Source organism: Salmo trutta, chromosome 27, assembly GCF_901001165.1.
Source record: "Salmo trutta chromosome 27, fSalTru1.1, whole genome shotgun sequence".
Classification (NCBI taxonomy): domain Eukaryota; kingdom Metazoa; phylum Chordata; class Actinopteri; order Salmoniformes; family Salmonidae; genus Salmo; species Salmo trutta.
The window spans coordinates 26,697,584-26,713,585 of NC_042983.1; the positions used below are offsets into that span (position 1 = coordinate 26,697,584).

General features: G+C 41.9%; 1 pseudogene; it reads right to left on the reverse strand.

Moving 5' to 3' along the window:
* Positions 1 to 219: 219 nt before the first annotated feature.
* LOC115164085 (4-hydroxybenzoate polyprenyltransferase, mitochondrial-like) lies at positions 220 to 8,336 on the reverse strand (annotated as a pseudogene).
* Between the last annotated feature and the right edge of the window lie 7,666 nt (positions 8,337 to 16,002).

Here is a 16,002-nt window from a genome sequence, read left to right on the forward strand (position 1 = left end):
GGCTGTTAGAATTATAGGGTTGATTGGTTGTTCTTGACCTTGATTTTCCTAGAAGCAAGAGATCTTAAAGCCACAAAAAGTATTGCCCAATATGAGCTTTATTGAGAGACAACGCCTAATAGAGTAAAGACAAAATAATGGGTGGTGTATTACTCACAGGAAGCTGGTTAGGGGAGGACGGCTCATCATAATGGCTGGAATGGAGTGAATGGAGTGGTATCAAACACTTGGAAATAAAGTGTATCTTCTTTCTTTCCACACATTTACACAGACTATTCCCAAGAACGAGAGTAGTCCAAGGTTTCTGATTGAAATAAATTTCTTTCAGCAGTCCTCTGGTTTGTTGATGTCCAATGTGTAAATATACCCAATTAAAAACAAAAGCATCACAATTAGTCACATAAAATGAAAATAATTGTTGGGATGCATTGTCACTAACGGGTATTGTGGATTGATTTCAGTTGAGGGTTCTGTGTAAAATGTCAACATAACCATGGCCAAAAACTGAAATGTTAGCACATAGCATATCAAATATACCCCCACCTGATATGGGAGGTGAATAGCCACAGTGGACAGTGTTGCATAGTAAGGCAGAGTCTGTTCTGCGTTGAACCCAGCCACAACCAGCCTTAACATCATGGCCATCATGAACCCACTGAGCCGAGGGTTGGTGTGCTCCTGGAACCTCAATGCTGTAGACTTGACCCCTACTCTGATATCGTCATCTTTGTCCCGGTGACAGTAGGAAGGAATGCAATGCACACATTATAAAAAGTTGTCATTCATAGAACAATCTAGAATATTCTTCAACAAACCGCATGAACTGAGGAAGTACAAACATTTGTAATAGCAATGTTAAATAGGCACAACATGACAGTCATAGCACAAGTGTACACCTAATACCTGATGGGCATAGATGGTGTCATAAATGGATGTCCACACCACTCCCGAGAAATACAATAGTAGGCACACCGACCAGTTACAGGAGCCAATGACAGCTGACCAACCAAGCAGTTCTCCCCAATTGAAGGTCAGTCTTCAGTGGCCTTGTGGTCAGTGTCCACCCTGTGATTGGAAGGTTGTGAGTTCGATCCCTGACTGAGTCATACCAAAGACTGTAAAGATGGGAGTTCTATCACTCAGCATTAAGAGAATAGATTGAGGGTATGGCCCTGCGATAGACTAGCGTCCTGTCCAGAGGGTGTACTTATAAATGCGCTCTTGCTCCTATGAGCCGTTCTGGCTCGCACAAGGCAAGGCTACTCATTTATTTTACTCTCTATTGCAAAGGCGATGCTAGTATTTGTGACAATTGAAGCAATGCAGATTAATGTTTTCAAAGACAGACCCAATACAAGCTGTGGCCAGTAGGTGATGCTCTTCATTAGTGGATATGTGACTACCTGAGATAGGGAAGCAGCTCCAAGTGCTATGCTGTGAACAGGAAAATTAAATGTCATCACATAACTGGTTTTAATTTGCTGTGTTCTGCTCTTAGACAAGACAGCACTCCAGTCACGATTACGATGTGCACTTTCACAATCTAGCCTAGATTTAAATCTAGAGAAGTCTTTCACAGCTGGCTAATATGTTCTTCAGTGTCAACGGGGAATGTACATGTAATAATTGAGGCAAAGTAGGACCCCCAGTACCAGAAAACGCTGACCTCCCAAGAAGAATAGGGCCTGCATCTAAGATATTTTCTCTGCAGCAAGGGGCCGAGTAGCTGTCCTGGCAACCTGCAAAACAAAGACGAAGCAAAAACATTTATATACAGTCAAAGTCTTTCAATTAAGTCCTCTGATTTTGTACATTTCCATGTCAGTTTATTCTTTAAACATTTAGACAGTTTACCAGGACACATACTCAGAGCATGTGCTAACCAGCTGGCAAATGTCTTCACTGATATTTTAAACCTCTCCCTGACCCAGTCTGTAATACCTACAGTGCCTTCAGAAAGTATTTACACCAGTGGAGGCTCATCAGTGGAGGAATGGGTGGACCATCCTCCTCAGTGAATAAAAGTAATAATAATAATAATGAAACAATAAAAAAGTAATTATTTTTTGATAAAACTATACTAAATATATTCACGCCAACAAATAATTTATTAAAACACACTGTTTTGCAATGAAGGTCTACAGTAGCCTCAAAGCACTCTCAGGGGTAGCATAATGGTGTACCCGGAGGACGGCTAGTTTCCGTCCTCCTCTGGGTACATTGACTTCAATACAAAACCTAGGAGGCTCATGGTTCTCACCCCCTTCCATAGACATACACAGTAATTATGACAGCTTCCAGAGGACGTCCTCCAACCTAACAGAGCTCTTGCAGCATGAACTGACATGTCCACCCAATCAACCAACCTGGTCTCATAAACTAGACGTAACATTGTAAATGTATCACGCGTATCACGTGAACGTCTAGCAACCCAAATGTTGCAAGTTCGAATCTCATTGAAGACAACTTTTGCAATTAGCAATTTTCAACTACTTACTACTTTTTAGCTACTTAGCAACTACTTAGCATGTTAGCTAACCCTTCTCTTAACCCTAACCTTAACCCTTTTAGTTAACCCTCCCCTAACCCTAACCTTAACCCTTTTAGATAAACCTTCCCCTAAAGCTAACCCTAAACTTAACCCTTTAACCTAACTCCTAAACTTAACCCCAACCTTAACCCTAACCCCTAGCCTAGCTAAATTTAGCCACCTAGCTAGAATTCCTAACATATGATACATTTTGCAAATTCATACCATATTGTACAATTTGCAATTTTGTAATACATTGTACGTTTTGCAAATGCATAACATATAATACGAATTCTAATTCATAACATATTATACGAAGTGGGTGATGGCTATCCACAAATGAATACATAACATACAAAACATAACATACCCGACGTGGATGTCGATTAAGGCAGCCCCCCGCACCTCTGATTCAGAGGGTTAAATGCAGAAGACACATTTGAGTTGAAGGCATTCAGTTGTACAACTGACTAGGTATCCCCCTTTCCCTTTCCATACTAAATGGAGGGTCTCGCATTTACAGTGCATTCAGAAAGTATTCCGACCCCTTGACTTTTCCACATTTTGTTACTTTACAGCCTTATTCTAAAATGTATTAAATTGTTATTTTTCCTCATCAATCTACACACAGTGAAATGCTTACTTACAAGCCCTTAACCAACAATGCAGTTTTAATAAAATCCCTAAAAAAGTAAGAGAAAAGAATAACAAATAATTCAAGAGCAGCAGTAAATAACAATAGCGGGCTATATACAGGGGGTACCAGTACAGAGTCAATGTGTCAATGTGCAGGGGGCACCGGTGTCGAGGTAATTGAGGTAATTCTGTACATGTAGGTAGAGTTATTAAAGTGGCTATGCATAGATAATAACAGAGAGTAGCAGCGGCGTGGGGGGGGGGCAATAAAAATAGTCTGGGTAGCCATTTTATGAGCTGTTCAGGAGTCTTATGGCTTGGGGGTAGAAGCTGTTTAGAAGCCTCTTGGACTTAGACTTGGCGCTCTGGTACCGCTTGCCGTCTTTGAATTTTTTGGGGCCTTCCTAGATGGCAGGAAGTTTGGCCCTGGTGATGTATTGGGCCGTACGCACTACCCTCTGGAGTGCCTTGCGGTCGGAGGCCGAACAGTTGCCATGCCAGGCAGAGATGCAACCAGGCAGAGATGCAACCAGTCAGGATGCTTTCGATGGTGCAGCTGTAGAACCTTTTGAGGATCTGAGAACCCATGCCAAAGTTTTTCAGTCTCCTGAGGGAGAATAGGTTTTGTTGTGCACTCTTCACAACTGTCTTGGTGTGGTTGGACCATGTTAGTTTGTTGGTGATGTGGATGCCAAGGAACTTGAAGCTCTCAACCTGCTCCTCTACAGCCTGTCGATTAGAATGGGGGCATGCTCGGTCCTCCTTTTCCTGTAGTCCACAATCATCTCCTTTGTCTTGATCACGTTGAGGGAGAGGTTGTTGTCCTTGTACCACATGGTCAGGTCTCTGACCTCCTCCCTATAGGCTGTCTCATCGTTGTCGGTGATCAGACTTACCACTGTTGTGTCGCCGGCAAACTTAATGGTGTTGGAGTCGTGCCTGGCCGTGCAGTCATGAGTGAACAGGGAGAACAGGAGGGGACTGCGGATGCACCCCTGAGGGGCCCACGTGTTGAGGATCAGCATGGCGGATGTGTTGTTACCTATCCTCACCACCTGGAGGTGGCCTGTCAGGAAGTCCAGGATCCAGTTGCAGAGGGAGGTGTTTAGTCCCAGGGTCCTTAGCTTAGTGATGAGCTTCCAGGGCACTATTGTGTTGAACGCTGAGCTGTAGTCAATGAATAGCATTCTCACATAGGTGTTCCTTATGTCCAGGTGGGAAAGGGCAGTATGGAGTGCAATAGAGAGTGCATCATCTGTGGATCTGTTGGTGCGGTATGCAAATTGGAGTGGGTCTAGGGTTTCTGGGATAATGGTGTTGATGTGAGCCATGACCAGCCTTTCAAAGCATTTCATGGCTACAGATGTGAGTGCTACGGGTCGGTAGTCATTTAGGATTGCTTAGTGTTCTTGGGCACAGGGACTATGGTGGTCTGCTTGAAACATGTTGGTATTACAGACTCCGACAGGGAGAGGTTGAAAATGTCAGTGAAGACACTTGCCAGTTGATTAGCACATGCTCGGAGTACACGTCCTGGTAATCCATCTGGACCAGCGGCCTTGTGAATGTTGACCTATTTAAAGGTCTTACTCACATCGGCTGCAGAGAGCGTGATCACACAGTCATCCGGAACAGTTGATGCTCTCATGCATGTTTCAGTGTTACTTGCCTCGAAGCGAGCATAGAAGTTATTTAGCTCGTCTGGTAGGCTCGTGTCACTGGGCAGCTCTCGGCAGTGCTTCCCTTTGTAGTCTGTAATAGTTTGCAAGCCCTGCCACATCTGACGAGCGTCGGAGCCGGTGTAGTACGATTCGATATTAGTCCTGTATTGATGCTTTGCCTGTTTGATAGATCGTCAGAGGGCATAGCGGGATTTCTTATAAGCTTCCGGGTTAAAGTCCCGCTCCTTGAAAGTGGCAGCTCTACCCTTTAGCTCAGTGTGAATGCTGCCTGTAATCCATGTACATACAGTCACTGTGGGGACGACGTCCTCGATGCACTTATTGATTAAGCCAGTGACTGATGTGGTGTACTCCTCAATGCCATCGGAAGAATCCCGGAACATATTCCAGTCTGTGCTAGCAAAACAGTCTTGTAGTTTATCATCTGCTTCATCTGACCACTTTTTTATAGACTGAGTCACTGGTGCTTCCTGCTTTAATTGTTGCTTGTAAGCAGGAATCAGGAGGAAAGAGTTATGGTCAGATTTCCCAAATGAGGGTGAGGGAGAGCTTTGTACGGAGTAAAGGTGTGTGGAGTAAAGGTGGTCTAGAATTGTTTTCCCTCTGGTTGCACATTTAACATTCTGATGTATAATAATAATAAAAAACGGAAATATCACATTTACATAAGTATTCAGACCCTTTGCGCAGTACTTTGTTGAAGCACATTTGGCAGCGATTACAGCCTCGAGTCTTCTTGGGTGTGACGCTACAAGCTCTGCACATCTGTATTTGGGGAGATTCACCCATTCTTCTCTGCAGATCCTCTCAAGTTCTGTCAGGTTGGATGGGGAGCATTGCTGCGCAGCTATTTTCAGGTCTCTCCAGAGATGTTCAATCGTGTTCAAGTCCGGGCTCTGGCTGGGCCACTGAAGGACATTCAGAGACTTGTCTCGAAGCCACTCCTGCGTTGTCTTGGCTGTGTGCTTAGTGTCATTGTCCTGTTGGAAGGTGAACCTTCGCCACAGTCTGTGCGCTCTGGAGCAGGTTTTCATCAAGGACCTCTCTGTACTTTGCTCTGTTCATCTTTGCCTCGATCCTGACTAGTCTCAGCTAAAAAAACATCCCCACAGCATGATGCTACCACCATGCTTCACCGTAGGGATGGTGGCAGGTTTCCTTCAGACGTGATGTTTGGCATTCAGGCCAAAGAGTTCAATCTAGGTTTCATCAGAGCAGAGAATCTTGTTTCTCATGGTCTGAGAGTCCTTTAGGTGCCTTTTGGCAAACTCCAAGCGGGCTGTCATGTGCCTTCTACTGAGGAGTGGCTTCCGTCTGGCCACTCTACCATAAAGGCCTGATTGGTGGAGTGCTGCAGAGATGGTTGTTCTTCTGGAAGGTTCTCCCATCTCCACAGTGGAACACTGGAACTCTGTCAGAGTGACCGGATTCTTGGTCACGTCCCTGACCAAGGCCCTTCTCCCCCGATTGCTCATGGCTTGGTTTTTGCCCTGACATGCACTGTCAACTGTGGGACCTTAATTAGACAGGTGTGTGCCTTTCCAAATCATGTCCAATCAATTGAATTTACCACAGGTGGACTCCAATCAAGTTGTAGAAACATCTCAAGGATGATCAATGGAAACAGGATGTACCTGAGCTCAATTTGGAGTCTCATAGCAAAGGGTCTGAATACTTATGTAAATAAGGTATCTATTTTTTAATTGTAATAAATTCCCAAAATGTTCTTTAAACCTGTTTTCGCTTTGTCATTTTGGGGTATTGTGTATAGATTAATGAGGAAAACATTTTACAAAATGTGGAAAAATGGAAGGGGTCTGAATACTTTCTGAATGCACTGTACATAAATGCTCTGAGACAAGGTTGCTTTCCTACCTACCCTACTGGCTACTGATGTTGTTCTGTGAGCTGCTCCATGCGACAACCAGTTGAGAGCTGCCTGTTTTTGCTGCCTGCAGATGCTATTCTGTTGAAACTAGGCTTTGCGTGCGGCTCACGTGAATATACATTTTTGTATATTTCTATTGTACTACATAATTGATACAGGGTATGCCCCCACCACACCACTGCCGATCAGGCACACAAGGCATGTGCCCAGGGGCCCTGACCTACATGGGGCCCCCATTGATTTTATTAGTCACTCTCACACAGATATCATATAAACAAGGCATAAGTCAATGCAAAATGTATTGAATTGCAGGAAAGTTGCTTTAAAATTGAAAAGGTTTCTCTCCACCTCATGGCAAATTAGTAACGGGATGACCAAATCTTGCTTAGGGCCCCCAAAAGGGCCATTGATGTATGGAAAGGACATTCATTGTGGATTGCAAATGTCAAAAAACACTTAGCAAGTGTGGCATTGTCTGCTTGCTTGCTCCTTCTTACCAAAAATATTGGATTATCTTTGTCCTTTGTCGTGACGTGACTACCATTAATGTGATGACTGCTATTCATCAAATAGTTACCTCCTATGTTTAATTATTACCCAATTAAATTAATCATGTAACAATTAACTCATTAGGAATCTGGGGCACCATGGGAGAAGTTTGTTTAATGAGTTACCATTTCCCAAATTAACTCAAGAATATATCCGAAAATATTGATATCATACCAATCATCAATTAATCATTTCCTCATATCAGTCTCATTCTGAACGTCGTTGACCTCGTAAATCTGCACAAACCCTAGCCTAAGTGATGAATCAGCGGTACAAAAATTGGCTTAATTATTTATTTACTAACTAACTAAATAATCACACAGGATTACATAAACACACACACACGGTATAGGTTATATTGATTACTAACATAATGCAAAGAAAGGTCCCTAGTGGACTAACCCGATATGACGGCTTGTTACACAATGGAAAGGGGGTGAGGAAAGAAAGAGAGGGAGAGACAAAGAGAGTAGACTTATTGTACATACATGTGGAAGCTATGCTCATAGGAATATGTATCAGGTTTGAAGGTAAGACCTAGATGCAGACTGTGTCGAAGTAACAATGTTTATTACAGCAACAGGGGCAGGCAAACGACAGGTCAAGGCAGGCAGGGGTTGATAATCCAAAGTAGTGGGGAAAAGGAACAGGATGGCAGGCAGGCTCAGGGGCAGGCAGTATGGTCAGGCAGACAACTTTTGAGTAGTAATACATGTATAAAAGCAACAGATGCCATTAATAAGGAGAAGCTAGAAGCTTCTTATATGGTGAGTTACCGAGTGGCTAGGATAGGCAAGCCCCATACGATTGTGGAGGACTTAATTCTTCCTGCTGCCGCGGATATGGCTGGGACAATGCTGGGGTAAAAGGCCAAAAAACTATACAGACAATGCCTTCATCAAACAACACTGTTTCACAATGCATCAGTGACATGGCAGGAGATGTTTTGAAACAATTACAGCTTCACATACAAGCCAGTGAATTATATGCGTGCTAACTGGATGAGTCAACAGACTTGGTGGGCCTGGTACAGCTCCTGGTATATGTCCATTACGTTTATGGGGGGTCAATTAAGGAAGACATCCTCTTCTGCAAACCACTGGAAATCAGGACAACATGAGAGGATATTTTTAAAGTACTGGACAGCTTTGTGACATCAAATTAACTTTGGTGGTCAAGATTTGTTGGTATCTGTACTGATGGCACAAAAGCCATGACAAAGAGACATAGTGGAGTGGTAATGCGCATTTAAGCAGTTGCTCCTGACACCACTTGGGTACACTACAGCATCCACCGAGATGCTCTTGCTGCCAAGGGAATGCCTGACAGCTTGAAAGACGTTTTGGACACCACAGTGAAAAAATGGTTAACTTTGTTAAAGCAAGGCCCCTGAACTCTCATATATTTTCTGCATTATGCAATGATATGGGCAGCAACCATGTAACGCTTTTACAACATACAGAAGTGCGCTGGTTATCAAGGGGCAAATTACTGACACATTTTTTTTTAATTGAGAGACAAGCTTAAAGTTGTGTTAACTGACCATAATTTTCACATGTCTGACCGCTTGCATGATGACGAGTTTCTCACACAACTGGTCTATCTGGGTGATGTTTTTTCTCACCTGAATGATCTGAATCTAGGATTACGGGGACTCTCCGCAACTATCTTAAATGTGCTGGACAAAATTGAGGCTATGATTAAGAAGTTGGAGCTCTTTTCTGTCTGCATTAACAAGGACAACACACATGTCTTTCCATCAGTGTATGATTTTTTGTGTGCAAATGATCTCAAGCTTTCCATGCCGCTTTCCATGTTGTCTGTAGCTTGTGAGGTGTGGAAACACTTTGTTGCTTTTATGGATTTTGTCTTGTTGCTTTTTGTTCTATGTTGCTCTGTCTGTATGCTGTCTTGCTTGTCCTATGTTGCTCTGCATGTGCTCACTGCTGAATGATTGTCTGTATTGTAATTGTTTTTAATAACCTGCCCAGGGACTGCGGTTGAAAATTAGCCGGCTGGCTAAAACTGGCACTTTTACTGAAACGTTGATTAATGTGCACTGTCCCTGTAAAAATAAAATAAACTCAACAAACTCAGCTTACAGACAATGTCAAATGTGATATAGCGAAGCACCTGAGTGAGCTGGGTGCACAATTACGCAGGTACTTTCCCAAAATGGGCGACACAAACAACTGGATTCATTATCCTTTTTATGCCCTGCCTCCAGTCCATCGAAATTGCAACAAGCGGTTCTGTGAAAATGCAATTTAATCAGAAGCCACTGCCAGATTTAGGGCTGTGCTCAGAGTTTCTTGCCTTGGCAAATTGCGCTGTTAAGACACTGATGCCCTTTGCAACCACGTACCTATGTGAGAGTGGATTCTCTGCCCTCACTATTATGACAACTAAATACAGACACAGACTGTGTGTGGAAAATGATTTAAGACTGAGACTCTCCAATATAACCCAACATTGCAGAGTTATGTGCATCCTTTCAAGCACACCCTTCTCATTAACCTGTGGTGAGTTATTCACCATGTTTGTTGAACAAATAAGGTTTTATTTGTAAGATCGCTAAATAAAGATCAAAAGTATTAATTATTATTATTATATTATTTGTGCCCTGGTCCTATAAGAGCTCTTTGTCACTTCCCACGAGCCGGGTTGCGGCAAAAACTCACACTCATTCTTATGTTTAATAAATGTATTGTATAGTGTGTGTGGCAGGCTTACAATGATTGCAAAAAATGACATTTGAGAGTGCGCTGACCCTGGTGCTAGAGGGGGTACGCAGCTGGAGGTTGAATGTTTGAAGGGGTACGGGACTATAAAAAGTTTGGGAACCACTGGTCTATGGGAAGTGGTTCAATGTAAGTCTCTGGTTGTCCACAAGAGGTCACAATGTCCTTAGTTGTAGGCTTCTTTGTCTCAGAGTTGTTGTTAGAATGGATACATCAGAGGTGTACCACACAGTAGCGATAGGGAACTGTTCTTCTTTTCTTGACTTGATAAAACTTTATATGACAACAATAATCTCATATAGAAGGCTAAAATCACATTGTTATCTTCACAAAAGTATTCTTATACTTAACCCTTTCACACGTACCATCACACGGGTGTGATCGTTCTACAGTGGTCCCTGAAGCGTACGATCACACCCGTGTGATTAGAACGCTTATTTAGAATGCTTATTTAGAACGGCCAGTTTCGAATGACACAACAATCAGCAATTGAGCTGGCCACACTTTTTTCAGAAACTATTTACACAAACACAGTTCTTACAAAGTTATGTCCAGAATGTGAGCAGTTTATTTTTGGATGCAATGTTCAGATATTCACAGAAGTATCTATAGCATAACACTATCATCCAAACCGGAAAAATGTAGGCTACATTTGTCCTAGCGCTAACTGAGGAAAGATTGACGCAACACAAGCGGTCATATTTTCTGACTGTCGGATGACATAAACTACAATATGAATTAGCTAATAGCAATTAATATGTATAATTAATCACATCACGGGTGAGCTCACCATTCATCAAAATAATTTAGTAAAATACTTTCTAGAAAGTAATCCGAGATGATTAGTTTCAAAAGTAATCCAAAAAGTAATCCGAGATGATTAGTTTCAGCGCGCAGCTATGCTTTTTTCCCTCACAGAAACCAAAGATAAGAGAAGACAAGATGAGTTTGGTCTGTTTATAGTATGCATGTTGAAGGGGTGTGTCATCTACCATCGTTCACATTCCACCATTCACTCACCTAATTTTGTTATAGCATCTTTGGTCCGACAGACGATTACGTGAAACACAGAATGCATTGTATGTCAACAAACATGGCTCCACACATAGCTGAAATTAGCTTAGCTCATAATCAGTACAACCTTCAAAAAAGTATTTTACACACATACTATGTGCCCATTACAATCTAATCATTGGAATGCATGATTTATCACCGGTAATTGGAAAACATGAATAAAACAGTAAATATATCAATAATTGCCACACAAAACATTTTCTGATAGTGATTTATTGATACAAATGGCGCGTGCAGGCAGTCAATCACGTAACCTCTCACTCCCACTCTGAACCATTCAGTGTTGTTTTTTATGTATGTAGCGAGTGAGCTAAGCTGTAGCATTATCAATGTCTTTCAAAAGGAGACATCTCACAAATGTGGAAATTCTGGAGATTTAAAGAAATTCTGACAATGAGTCTGAAAGTCAGGAATCAGATTCTGACAGTGACAGTGGGGAGCTGCCCCAAGCCATTGAGAACCCTGAATCTGAGGACCCATTGTCCACTGACAAAGTCCTAGTTCCCTTTGAAGATGCTGGTGCTGATGGAGGCAGACCGATAGTGGAGGAAGTATAGGAGTTCTGTGGTAGCTGGAAGGCTGCCAGCCATTTCACCCCTCCTGGCCCCGCTGTTTGCTTTGATGAGTCCCAGTCTGGACTGCAATGGCCCTTTCCATTTCCATCTGAGGCAGAGTGCTTCAAGTTGTTTCTGGACAGAGGAGCTGGTGGGAGACATAGCAGAGACCAATCGCTATGCCTTGGAGCTACAGGAGAAGAGAGAGCCAGGGGGGGACAACCATAATTAGTGAAATGTATACCTTCCTGGTGACAGTCCTTCTCATGGGGTGGGTAAAGAAGAACTCCCTAAGAGAATACTGGAGCACAGATCCTATGTTTGCAACTCCCTTCTTTGCCACCCTCTTTTCCCAAGACTGCTTCCTAGTTCTGCTGCTATGACTGCATTTCATCAACAATGCTACTGCCATCCTAAATGACCCGTTATTCAAAATAAGAAATGTCAACAGCTGGCAGTAAAGTGGCATGACAAACGAGACATCCATGTCCTCTCCACTGTCCATACAGCAACCATGTTGGCCATAGGGAAGGTGGACCACCTGACGGGAGAGAGAAAAATCAAACCAGACTGCATGCTTGACTATAACCTCAAAATGGGGGCAGTGGATAAGGCGGACATGATAAACAGCTTTGTGGAATGCACTCAGAAAATGACCAAGAGTATTAGAATATATTTTTTAATTTCTCCAGGGTAGCTTCAAAATACAACAAGTCAATACTTCTGACGCAATTAGCATTGTTTTACAGAGCTAATAGAATAATGTAGCTAGCTACATAAGTACGATTGAATATAACACCATAAAGGTTATGAAATGAGTAATGTTACCTCGCGTGTCCACGGTTATAAAGAATATACACAAATATATTATGCTCCATACATACATTTACATTTACGTCATTTAGCAGACGCTCTTATCCAGAGCGACTTACATACTGTGAGCTACAGTAGAAACGGTATAACACGACATACAGAAACTATTTTAACATAATAAGGCACTTACTTTGATAGAAACGCACACATTTCCAAAGTTATTATTGGTATCAAAAACAACTTTGACTGCGATGCAGGCAACAGACAGAAAATGTAAACACGTGTGTGCAGGACGGGAGATTTGGTCCGCAATTAATTGGTTGGCAAAAGTAAAAATGACTACTTTTATGTGAATGAATGAGGCGGAACACACCTCAATTCAAACTGTTCTTAGAAAATAAAAAACTTGTTAGAAAATAATTAGAAATTGACAAGTTGAAAACAGCCTAAAAATAAAAACAGGCTGTGTACTTTGGTTTGAGGCCAGCGCGGATTAAATGTACTGTTGCGTAGCAATCATATTCTGGAATGGAGAGAACGTTCTAACATCACGTGCATAAAAAACTCACGCTGTTTCGATTGTTAGAGATATTTGGAACTCACGCATGAAAGGGTTATTAATCATTTATTTTATACAACATTTCGATGCAAACCTGGTAACTCGGACGTGTACACTCTGAGTTACAGTTATCATGATATACCTGTCACGTCCTGACCATAGTAAGTTGTTATTTTCTATGGTAGAGTAGGTCAGGGCGTGACAGGGGGTGTTTGTCTGTTTTTGTATTTCTATGTTCAGTTTCTAGTTTTGTATTTCTATGTTGGTTTTTGTTTGGCTTGACCTCCAATTAGAGGCAGCCGGTTGTCGTTGTCTCTAATTGGAGGTCATATTTAAGTTGATGTTTGTCCCACCTGTTTTTGTGGGTGATATATTTTGTGAGTATTGTTTGTTCCTCCTGCGTCACGGTTTGTTGTTTTGTCCTTCAGTTTATTTTGGTATTGCATTAAGTTTCACAGTCTAATAAATATGTGGAACGAAACAGACGCTGCATTTTGGTCCGATCATTTAAACAGTCGTGACAATACCATCCTTAATGACATCACAAAATACTAAATGATATGACACGATTATTGTTTGGGATCCCCACCAACCATTCCAAACGTTTGGATTTCAAAACTAATGTTTATTTAATGTCCAATCTTTTGATGTTGAAGTTTTGGCGACACAGTCTCTCTGTGTAACACTCAGACATTCCATTCACAATACTGTAGAGCCAAAAGCGGAGTTTCTGCAAGGTATTTATGATCTGGTTGTTTAGTCATAAAACCGGGGGACGTTGCGGCCCCCCTCTGGTGGTTTACCCTGGTAGGCTTTCTTCCACCACAAGAATGGGCAGCGGATGTCCGGGTTGGGGATCACCGTTCCGGACCCGTCGTCTGGTCATCCAGGCTGGTAGATCTGGGCAGTAACTTAGGAAGATGTTAACGCACACACTCACAAAATATATAATTACGTTTCTTCCCCAAATGCGTTGTGGCACTAACTGATGGTTGTATTGTGTTTATGGCTCTATCACTTCCTAAGTGTCAAAGACAATGGAACAAAAAAATGAATAAAAGCATAAAGAAAAGATATACAAAATATAGTTACAACACCTTAATCATCTAATGGGACTGTATTCCATATGCATCCACAGTCTTGGCAAAATGACCCTATCATGGCATTGTCTAATGTCATATCTAGGGCGTTCCTACTTGGTAGTGTGTGGCTTAGGGCACCATCCTAAGTTGATAACTACATGATAAGTCTACAGCTGTAAGGCATCTAGCTTCGGACAGTCTAAAGGGATAACCTATGGACCTCTGGGGACAAACTGGTGAGTACTGTAGCTGTAGAGTCAAAGGCCTCAGGGTAAATGTTCAACTTTACTAAGGCTGGTATTTGGCTTGGACTCCTTAAGTGATCCTAGCATAAACCCTCATTAAATGTTCTGTTGTACTTGTGCGTTTATCCTTACATATGCGCACATGCCAAGGGAAGGAAAACCAAGTATTCTGGTAGGCTGCAACCTGTTCAGGATGAGTCTGACGTCATTAGATCATTTCCATGTCAATGCCTGGAGGTTAGGAAGAATTGATGTCAACCTCAAGACCTATGTTAAAACCTGTTAGGGACAGACGCCTCACCAATATCCAATGGTATAGCGTGGCGCGAAATACAAATACCTCAAAAACTTACATTTCTCAAACATATGACTATTTTACACCATTTTAAAGACAAGACTCTCCTTTATCTAACCACATTGTCTGATTTCAAAAAGGCTTTACAACGAAAGCAAAACATTAGATTATGTCAGGAGAGTACCCTCCCAAAAATAATCACACTGCTATTTTCAAAGCAAGCATATATGTCACAAAAACCAAAACCACAGCTAAATGCAGCACTAACCTTTGATGATCTTCATCAGATGACACTCCTAGGACATTATGTTATACAATACATGCATGTTTTGTTCAATCAAGTTCATATTTATATAAAAAAACTGCTTTTTACATTAGCATGTGATGTTCAGAACTAGCTTACCCACCGCAAACTTCCGGTGAATTTACTAAATTACTCATGATAAACGTTGACAAAAAACATAACAATTATTTTAAGAATTATAGATACAGAACTCCTTTATGCAATCGCGGTGTCAGATTTTAAAATAGCTTTTCGGTGAAAGCACATTTTGCAATATTCTGAGTACGTAGCCCGGCCATCATGGCTAGCTAATTTGACACCCACCAAGTTTGGCCCTCACCAAACTCAGATTTACTATAAGAAAAATTGGATTACCTTTGCTGTTCTTCTTCAGAATGCACTCCCAGGACTTCTACTTCAACAACAAATGTTGTTTTGGTTCGAAATAATCCATAGTTATATTCAAATAGCTCCGTTTTGTTCGTGCGTTGAGGTCACTATCCAAAGGGTGACGCGCGGGCGCATTTCGTGAAAAAAATGTCTAAATATTCCATTACCGTACTTCGAAGCATGTCAAACGCTGTTTAAAATAAATTTTTATGCTATTTTTCTCGTAAAATAGCGATAATATTCCAACCGGGCGACGTTGTATTCGTTCAAACACTGAAAGAAAAACATGGAGTCGTCTCGTGCACGCGCGCTCCAGTGTCATTGTTCTCAGCAGGACCACTCACAAAAACTCCTGCTGTTTTTCGCCCAGAGACTGGAGCTCTCATTCCACTTTCTGGCGCCTTCTGAGAGCCAATGAAAGCCTTAGAAAATGTCACGTTACAGCAGAGATGCTGTATTTTTGATAGAGATGCCCTAGAAGGAGAACAAATTGTCAGACAGAGCACATCCTGTATAGAATCTTCTCAGGTTTTGGCCTGCCATATGAGTTCTGTTATACTCACAGACACCGTTCAAACAGTTTTAGAAACTTTAGAGTGTTTTCTATCCAAATCTACTAATTATATGCATATTCTCGTTTCTGGGCAGGAGTAGTAACCAGATTAAATCGGGTAGGTTTTT